The sequence below is a fragment of the Zosterops lateralis genome (genome assembly GCF_965231275.1).
Source record: "Zosterops lateralis genome assembly, contig: HAP1_HAP1_SCAFFOLD_77, whole genome shotgun sequence".
NCBI lineage: Eukaryota > Metazoa > Chordata > Aves > Passeriformes > Zosteropidae > Zosterops > Zosterops lateralis.
In genome coordinates, this window is record NW_028154595.1 from 241,730 (window position 1) to 249,321 (window position 7,592).

Below are 7,592 nucleotides of genomic sequence, written 5' to 3' on the forward strand. Positions count from 1 at the left end.
AAAGACATTTTGAATAGTCTGCCACACAGTGTTTCTGGAAAAACAACCTTTCACTGGTGAGTAACATATTTCCGATTCCTAAAGGAGGGGTTTTAAGAATACTACTTTTATTTATTCTGCAACAATCAAAACTGAACTCTGAAAAATGTGTTTAATTTCTATGAAAACTTAATTTCTTTGGCTCTGACTTGCTAGCAGTGATTTTTTTCCCCAATACTTGAGTAACAATAACATGACACATTTACTTCAGAAAGTAACTGGCAGATGCTGTAATTTTGTTTTCCCAAGGGAAAAAGAAGTGAGAGCTTTAAAAAGGAAATAGTGAAATGGTTACTGCTTGTGTTTACCGACAACTGAAGGTGAATCTTTCAGTTATTTTGCTGTCTCCCCAGCCTAACAGCCTCCAGTGAGAGGATGGAACACTGAGCTCTGCCATGGAGAAGGATCTCTGCACGACTTTCTGGTAGTACAATGATCCAGTGAAGCAGGGGCAGCTCCATATGGAAAACTGAGGCTAACACTCTTTGGAATTACCAAAGCGGTGTTCTAAAACATTGTTTAAACTCAGTGAACACAGCTATTCCCCTCCAGTGCAAACTACCACCAGGAAAGATGATACTGCACAAGAGATCAATGTTCAGTATTCCAAATGTCTTGTTCAACTAATCTTCACCTAATTTTGATTACAGTGTCTCCATAGATGCATTTGTATGAAACAGAATTTAAGAAAGCTTTGTAAGCATGGGTGCCAGCCAAGTCCGCAAAGCGAACTTCAGCCTCAGGAGAAATATGGAAAGAAGTAATCAGTTCACATATGACTTCTGTTAGCAAAAAATGTTTGACTTTTATTTCTGCAGACAATCTATATTTCTAAAAAGCTTTAACACTCCTGAAGTTTCAAGAGGCTTAAATAATCTTGCTGGTGATAGGTATCCAGCTAGTAGAAAGTTGACAAACAAAGCTAGAAGTGTTTTTTTTTTTTTCTTCACTGATGAGATGTTCCTAGAAAAAAGATTACAAAAAGCTTCCTGCAATGAGATTGGAAAGCATTTGAGCCTTGTATTTGTAATTCATTCAAATTAAGAACATTAAGGTCAGATAAAGGTGGATTTCTTCTGCTACTTTTTCTGTCTTAATTTTATCAAGAATATTCTCAGCTTTTTCACAACACAGGAGAAATTATGTCCTTCACAGCTGTGTCCCTCATTCATGAAATATAAAGAAGCATCCTGGTAAATCTCAGCTAGCAAGGTGATGCAGGCAGTAAAAGAAAATAATGTGGAACATTTTACGGATCAAAGATGCCATGATAAACACCACAGGTGTTTATCAGATGTAGATACAGACAAGGTGGCAAAGAGAAGTTTAAATTAAATATTGTGGTTTTCAAAACATTTTGAAGGTGATGTCCAACCCAAATCTCCCCTGACAGAGGTTGAGGCCATGTCCTCTTGTCCTGTCACTAGTTGCCTGGGAGAAAAGGCCAACCCCCACCTTGCTACAACCATGCAGAGCAGCATGGCAAACACCGGAAAGAGCAGATGGTAGTGATGTTCTGCTTGCTGGTAATTTATTTAGAAGACACCAATATTAAAGTGTTTATCTTCAGTTGTTTGCCATGGGTGTGTGTGCCTCCACCATTCCTACCCTTACATGCCTAGATCTCTTTTGCATCACTAACATTCTTACTTTACCTTTTTACTACAAAGGTATCCAAAATGAAAACAGTAGAGTTCTGTCTACAGTTAAACTACCTCTTTCTTTATTGCAGTGGTAGTGGGAAATCCAAGCCAAGGAAGACAAAAAACTCCCCATCCAAACCTAAATCCTTGAAAAACTCAGGTTTTGGGTGTGCAGAAGTATTATCGATCATTAGACTGTTCATTAGGAGGCATTATTTTCCTATGTCAAGAATATCTTCCATGATAGTTCTGCTATATTTCATTGGTTTCACTTTAAATCCCTTATCTGTTATTATCAAAAGTCCTTAGTGGAGGTCCTGAGAGGCTACTTCCCATAACACAGCCCTGAAGCTGTGAGACACAATTGGCAACACCACACAATTCATGTGTAGCCTGGCTACAACATCATTATCCAATGTGAGATAAGGCAGCAGCTTTGATCGTTGGCTATCTGTTGTCTTCTATAACAATGGTTCTTCTTGGATAGGTCTCAACGTCCACAATAATATAGTGAACCTTGAATTTTCCTGTTTCAAGATTCTGCAAAGAAAAAAATTCAGAGTGTTTTTTTCTCTTTGGTAGTTTAAATTCATGACTTGTCAGGTTGTCAGGTGTATCAAGCAATTGTACATACCTCTTTGACTTCCACACGGACCGTTCCCTGTTTCCCTGATTCAATGCCCTCAATATAGAACTTCAAACGCATATGTTTCAGTCCGTCCTTTACGTATTCAATGTGACTAAAAACAGCAACAGAAAACAAAAACCCAACCACCCAGCAAGAATACAGATTATATGCTAGTTAAGACTTCAAATTTAAACTTACTTAGAGGAGTTGCTTACTTATTTTGTAAGAAAGTGTATTCCAGTGGTGTCCTTACTCTACCTTGGGTTCCTTCTCTACTGCTCCTCTCAAGCTTTACTGTCAGTGCCTAAGGACTAGTGGAGTTAGAAGAGCTAATTAGCTGCTGAGGATTAAGAGATGAAATGCTTAAATGTCCTCACCCCAGTCCTCCCCTCAAAACTGAAAAGCAATCCAGTGCTGAAGACTATGGAAATGCCTTGTATTAATTCTAAAAAACCCCAGATTTGAAGCCTGACATCTAGAAAGGGACCCCACATCACCAAGAATTCCAGAGTTATTTTAGGCACCTAAACTAAGTTATCAAACCGAAACACACACAGCATATTTTTTCAAATTAATTATTAGGTTGGTTAAACCACATCAAAACAAACAGTTTACTATGTGCAAAGTTACTTTGGCAATAATTTTGTTCTGCTGAAATTGTGTAACTTTGGCACTGATATGAGATCTCCAACCTAAATGCTGGTATTCAGACTGGAGTTGGGTTGCGCTCAAGTATTAAATAAATAGCACATCACTTTCAAAGTGACCACTTTGGGAAACTAATGACCCCATTAGAGTTCTGGTTTATGTTTCCTACTGAAAATATTAACTGCTGCTTAGCACCAATCTCTTATGTCCATCAGTCATGCCCAGGTACACACTGTGAAATAAACTTCCAATATAGTTTAAAGTGACATGATGGTAGAGAGAACAAATATGAAAGAAGAGCCTTACTGCAGTAAATTTACATTCAGGGTATTCATACACAAAAAAAACCTGTAGATTTTTGAGACATTTAAGGTCATTCTTATACTGCAGATGCAAACTCTACAATCTTACACAGTTCTCATCTCAAAAATTTATTTAAGATACTAGTCATTCAAAATAATGGAAATTAAATACTAGGAAAGCTGATTCATAGTACATTTACTTATTTACAGACAGGTGCTCAAGATGTTTGTGCACGTTGATTTCATTTAGCAGCTTTACTTTAAACATTTTTTCACTGAGTCTGGTGAAGAGATAGAGCTTCAATGATTAAAAGCCACTTTCCTCAGACCTAACAAGGAATCTCAATTTCATGGTTCAACCTCTGTCTGGGCTTATGTGTCTCATCCTATATGAAACCTCACTGAATATATTCCTGCCAAATAACCCAATAAAGGCAAAGCAGGGAGGACTTACGTTTTGTAAGAAATAGTTTTCTTGTTTCTTTTAAAAGGAAAGTAATAAAAAGACACACTCATGAGAGGTTAAGGTGATAGACGTTCTGTTAAATATGCAGTAGAGATGCTGCTTCAAGTACCAAAAAGCATCCTGTGTATCAGCTCAGTATAGTTTCAGACTGTAAACTTCTGTCAGATTACTGCTCTCCTCATGCAAGCCTAGGCCTCTGCACTACTGTTTTCAGGCTCATCCCATTTTCTGGAGAGCTCTATGTTTACCATGATGACCATTGCTTGTTCTGAGGCATTCAGAATTGGCATTTTATATTATATGTACACTGTACTTAGTGATATATGGCACACAAGAGGCACTGCAAAAAAACTTCTATGTTTGATCAAAAGTGACAGGATATGTTACATACAGTTCATCACTCTAGAACTAACTTGTGATCCAAAAATATCTTTGCTGTGCAGAAACTGATGTCTTTATGGGGCAAACACCAAGGGGTATCTGACATGCTGTCGTCTTCCTCTTCTTGTTGCCTCTCCGTAACCTTTGATAGGTTCACCAAAAACACCAATTACCTACAAGAGAAAAGAGGTTTGAGCTGTCAGAAGGGATAACATACAAACAGGTATTCCAGTATCAGCTCACGCCTCTGCTGTGAATACACCCTCTTTTAACAAAATGCCCCTGGAGAATCTAACATGTCAAGAATAGGAGTGTTTATGAAAAAAAAAGAATTTAAGAAAAATGCCTCTGTATTCCAGTCTTTTTTTTACAGTTCTGTATTAAATGCCTAAAATAAATCCTATTGATATCTTCTATTTGTACTGTTCTCTGAGATGAAGATGTGGAAATTGACATTTTGTGTAAAAAGAAAAAAAAAAAAAAGCACAAAATATTTGCCTATGTCTCCTCCAAGAGAATGTTTCAAAGTTTAAAATGCAAATGCATTCCCCTTCCTATTATCTAAAAACCACGACTGAATAAGAAATTCAGTAATTTTTTTTTTTCAGATCTATAAAATCAGAGTAGATCAACATAGTCTTAAACTTACTTTAAATTTGGTTAGAAGAAGAGAAGTTTTACTGTGCAAGTACTGCAAAGAAGTATTAATTCTACAAACTTGTTCCAAAGCAGTCTTTTTATTGTTACTAGAGCAACGACTTGTCACTTCATTTCTAGGTTACCTTCAAAGGCATCTGCTACAATCTTTTCTGAAGGATGTTTTGTCTGAAGTAGTGTTTTTTAAAATCTAGTTTCACACTGATTTTTTTGTTTACACCTAGCTATGATGACTGTGTGATCCCATGACTGTTCTCTGCCTGTTTTCCTGTTAGCCAAAGGAATGCTAACTGTGCTTCAAATGAAGAATTTCAATTCCTGGGTATCAGTGCAGTGCTTCACAGAATGACAGAACCATAGGGAAGTGTCACAATAGAGTAAGAGTGTTGAGAAAAGGCAGCAGGTTAGATCTACACAACTTAGTGGGACTAGTTGCCTCTCTGACATGGAGAATTCAAGTTCTATATTTAGCAGGCACTTAGGTAAGTCCCTAAGAGTTTCTGTATGGTGACACAAGCCCAGGCTCTGAAAGACAGACTGTATTTCCATCAGTTTTTATGCTGTGGCACACTCACTTGGCTTCTAGCAGGCTAGTTCAATGCTTGCACTGACCTGTCCTGATGAAGGCTCTGCTCTGGAGCTGACCCAGCCAATCCCAGCTAAAAGCACTGGCAGAACTGCTAAAGCACCACACGGGTCTTCAAGTAGCTTGTGAGATTCCTAGTGTGAAGTTTTGACTTGAAGAAAGGCAGTAACTACTGAGAAACACAAACTGATGACTGAAGTTCAAAAACCAACCTCGGGGTGAGATCTGCATTTCTCCAAGGCATCTCCATAGATCTTATTTGGACTAGAAGAAGAGAATAGCTCTTTAAAAATCACATAGAACAAGCCACCTGTAACAGAGACAACAGCAGATGAAATGAAAACTTATGAAACCAGATGGAATTAACGAGAAGTGTCTTCTGATAAAGAATGTAATTTAAAAAAAATAACCTGTAACACCAATTCCAACAAGCACCACAATAAAATAGGTAAAGTCTCTTCCAGCTTCTTTCACTGAAATAAAAAAGATAATAACACATAAGTTGCAGCCTTGGATAACACTTGTATGCCTTTCTTACATAAATGCTCTTCTGTTAGTCTGTAGTTCAAACAACGTTTTACCAGAAGAAAAAATTCCAGTAACAGTTTCCATAATGCCACATTGCTGTAAAACAGGCCAAGGAACATCTCTTACATTGTACAGGTCATGCTTACATGTCAGTGTTAAGCCTTATTACTTTCGGTTTGCCAGATGTTTGCAAGATCCAAAGTAGCAATGACTGCTACTTCTTGGGTACATGAGAGCTAGATTTTTTAGGAACTAATGAGGCATTTAGCACTGCAGTATTCACACTACCACCTAAACGCACAATCACTGCAATCCTTATGCAAAGAAAAGAAGTAAAAATAAAAAAGTGAAAGCTTAAAAGTCACACACACTGAAAATAACCGGTTTTATGAATTAGCAATCAATAGAACAGTAAAAGGGGCAATATTAGCCCCAAAACAATATTTTATTTATTAACAAAACTAACTGCTGTTTGATTAGTTTTTATCTTTCAATTTTGATCTAAAGTACAAGTGTCAGTATATACTTCAAAGTAAGTCATATGAGAGTCTCTCTTTCAAAATATTTGAGTATTTGGAAAGAGACTACTATCTTTTAGTGGCAGTGTGCATTTTAGTGGAGTACAAGTTAAGGAGGAAACGTTAGTAACTATTTCTCCTGCAGTCTTCTAATTAGTTGAAGGCGTTTTTTGTAAATCATTTCAAAGTACTTAAACTTTCTGAGGCTAATTATGCAGTAATCACTTTTCACTGAAGTGAATGAGTGAAGGCAATCCATCACGTGTAGTGACGATTTGGTTGGAGGTGAATTTATCCCAACAGCCCTACAGTCAGGCTGCATGTGATAGGTTTTCCTTCTGAAAAGGAAAATGAGAGTCTGCTACACCTTGTGCCTGATAATTACTTAAATCCACAGATTATTTAGAAGAAATCACATAATTTGTTCTGATTGTGCAACGCATATATAGAAATGTAATAGCTGCTCCAAACAATATGATGCGAAAAGAAACCGGCTCGGTGTGCTGAGATTTATTTTTTTTTTTTTCCTAGATACTTGATGTTTGGAACTACAAAACTTTAGCTGAGCAGCGTACAGCATCCTGCGCCTTACCTTTCTGAGCCGCCGACACCAGCGTCTCCTCGTTCAGTGCCCTTTGCACGGACACATCTTTGCTATCGCCGCCAGGCTTTGCAGCTTTCAGCCCTCCTGCCTGGGTCCCGATTCCCCGACGGGCGGCCCTGAGCAGCAGCTGTCCAGGAGGTCCAAGGTGGGCGGCGCCTTCCCGTCTCGGTCCTCTTCTGGGCGTGGCCAATCCCGGACGAGCCCCCAGTTGTTATGAATAAAAATGGGCGGAGAAAATACTAATCTCCATAAACGCCTTTATTAATCAGCTCTTATTGATATTTGCCCGAGGGGTTTGGTCGCCGTGGAGGAGGAGGGCTTTATCAGCTCTGCTGCATGCAATTCAACAGAGCTGGAGGACTGGCCCTCGCCTGGGGAGCAACCCCAGAGTCCTGACAGTTCTTTGTTTTCTCCTGTGGTCTCATCTCCGGTTTGGTCTTTTTAACTTACGGCTAGTAAGCAAAACCGGAGAAATTAGCTCTTCTGATTCCTCAGGGTCCACACGGCTGAGTATTAGTTCTTATCTGTTTTAATTTTACTTGGTTTTTATTTGATAAGGGTTTTTTTATGTCAGATTTCATCCCGAGACGCT

The 7,592-nt window shown here is 38.4% G+C and overlaps 2 long non-coding RNA genes across 2 annotated transcripts; both read right to left on the reverse strand.

Annotated features, from left to right (window-relative positions):
- Positions 1 to 819: 819 nt before the first annotated feature.
- LOC310923510 lies at positions 820 to 3,131 on the reverse strand. Its single transcript, XR_014592609.1, has 2 exons — positions 2,317 to 3,131; positions 820 to 2,222 (listed from the first exon to the last, which is right to left on the reverse strand). It is a non-coding gene; the product is annotated as an uncharacterized lncRNA (long non-coding RNA).
- A 2,296-nt stretch (positions 3,132 to 5,427) lies between these two features.
- On the reverse strand, positions 5,428 to 7,132 carry LOC310923509. Its single transcript, XR_014592608.1, has 3 exons — positions 6,989 to 7,132; positions 5,761 to 5,823; positions 5,428 to 5,660 (listed from the first exon to the last, which is right to left on the reverse strand). It is a non-coding gene; the product is annotated as an uncharacterized lncRNA (long non-coding RNA).
- Between the last annotated feature and the right edge of the window lie 460 nt (positions 7,133 to 7,592).